Genomic DNA, 2324 nt, shown 5'->3' on the forward strand with positions numbered 1-2324 from the left:
TCCTTAACCACGGCCTCCAAACTCTTCCATGCAGCCTCGAAAAGTCAACTTACGGAAAATGCATCTGAATCAGCCCTGCTAAATAGTTCCTCAGTCACAAACGGTTTCACGAAAAGATGGAAAATGCCAAAAAAGAGTAATAAAACGAAAAACGAAAGGGCAAGAACTCCTTCATATGCAAGAAAAGAGTTTAATTTAAGTAGGCCTCTCCACTTTCACACAGGGTCAGATTTCAATCCCACTAACTCACAGTCGCATAATTTGCTCACGAAAATGAAAGAGGCAGTGACCATGTTGCCTTAAAAGTCAGGGAGGGCATTAAAAGTTAGCAATTACTTAGTGGAGCAGTCGATGCAAGTAGCTTCATGACTATTCTCGTTTATATTCTTAGATTCTATGGCATGTAATAAATACGATTACAAATAATTGATTTATTAAATTAAAGTGGGATGAATCAGTATTGTCGCAAATAGCTTGAAACTTAGGCTGTGACTTTTGGCCTACGGATGCTATCATTAAGAGCCGCTCTCTCTTTCGCGAGTCTTCTGCCTTGGATCTCAGACTACAGCCGGGACTTTACCAAAATGTTGGAGATTTGGTCGGTGCGAATTTCAGTCTAAATCCTCGATCTCCTGAGTATGTCATCGCGCATGAGCTTGTCGGCCTCGATTTCGGCTTCAACCCGAGATCTCCTGAGCGCATTTTCGCGAGCAGCCCGATCAGCAGCCAAATCCGCCTCTATCCTGGATCTCCTCAAGTTTAGCTCGAGTTCAGCCCGATCTGCAGCCTACCTCCTTGATCTCCTCAAGAGTTCCTCAGATGCCAGATTCGATTACACTCTTGATCTTCTGAGGGTAGTTTCCATGATTTCAGCATCGATTCTCGATCTCCTCAATGAGGCTTCTACTTCGAGGTCTCGCACGTACCGATATGCAGCAAACGACATTCTTAATAAATTATATAAGTTTATCAAACTAAAGCAAATAAATTCAATAAATACTATATACCTCTGACTAAGTGCATGAACACCCAAAAAACACTCATCGCATGAATACTCAAACATATAATTATCAACTACCTCATTCCTTCCCGTCATCACCCGTTTTGTTGCATTATGCCAATTTCAGTTATTGCCTCTAATTTACCAGACTATTGATAATTTATAATGCGGCCTCCGAGAATTCCAGGTACGGATGCCTCTTCAATAAGCTAAGAACAATCAGCTCTGTAGAAATTTGCAGTTTTTGGCACAAATTATTGAGCACTCGCGCTGAAAGATAAAAGTCACCATTATTGCTTTAGAATCTGATCCGGCCTGATTCGATGACCCTCGAAGAGTTGACTGCTTGCTCATTTTCATGAAATTATTTTAGTCGCTTGTTCTTCACGCGGGATGCCGAATTTGGGACGGCTTTAATTTTATTCTATTGGACAGGCAAGGCTAAACCATCTGGATGACTGAAAGAGGGAATCAATATCGATTGCATGTTCAGATCTGCCAACGAAATCGAGGACACTTGTGGATTGTTGGCAATGATAAATTGGGCGACTGGGTCGGATTCGTGTTCAATCTCGTCTTTGCGCCCACTTTCATTGAATTTGCATAAATCAAATTAATGGACAAGATAGCATGCACTCTTGGCCAATTAATCTATTTACTGCTCATAATTGGATTTCAAACAATTGCTCTAGATCTGGCAGATTTGGCGATGGAGCTCGCCCACAAGTTCAATATTGAAGTCTATGTCCTTGATTTTGGTTATCTTCTTCTCACAGCTCATCTACGCTTCTTGTTGGGCCTCTATCTCTATCTTGCTTATTTCAGCATTGACCATTTATTTATAGGCACATCGACGGGCTCCTGAAGATGCTGGCTTATTCACTGTCTGCCATAGTTGCTTGGGAGTGCGGGCGCTTTCATTCGCATTATGTTGGCTGCTGCATGCTTCCCGCTATGGCCTTTGATTCTTTTCCTTCCCGTGAGGTGAGGTGTACTTTATCTTCTTCATGATGTTCATGTTTATTTGTTCTTTTTCATCCATTTAAAACTATTGGACGCTCTCCGATGCTTGATCTTGCTCGCCCTCGCAGATAAAATCCGAAACCAAAGCAATGGACTTGCTCGCACTGTTGGACCTACCCTACTTCCTTTTGGTATAACTAGAAGCTCTTTAGCGAGACTACAAATGGAAATGCTTCCTGGTGGCACAGAGCCGGGTCAACCTATTTTCTTTCGAGAAGGTTTCATGATTCTTTTTGCAATGAATGCAGTGCTAATGACTTCGCTTAACTCGCTTACGGGGGAGGGGTTCGTATTTGCGTAG

This window comes from Brachycentrus maculatus, unplaced genomic scaffold (assembly GCF_059751285.1).
Source record: "Brachycentrus maculatus isolate JH-2025_06_01 unplaced genomic scaffold, ASM5975128v1 h1tg002251l, whole genome shotgun sequence".
Taxonomy (NCBI): domain Eukaryota; kingdom Metazoa; phylum Arthropoda; class Insecta; order Trichoptera; family Brachycentridae; genus Brachycentrus; species Brachycentrus maculatus.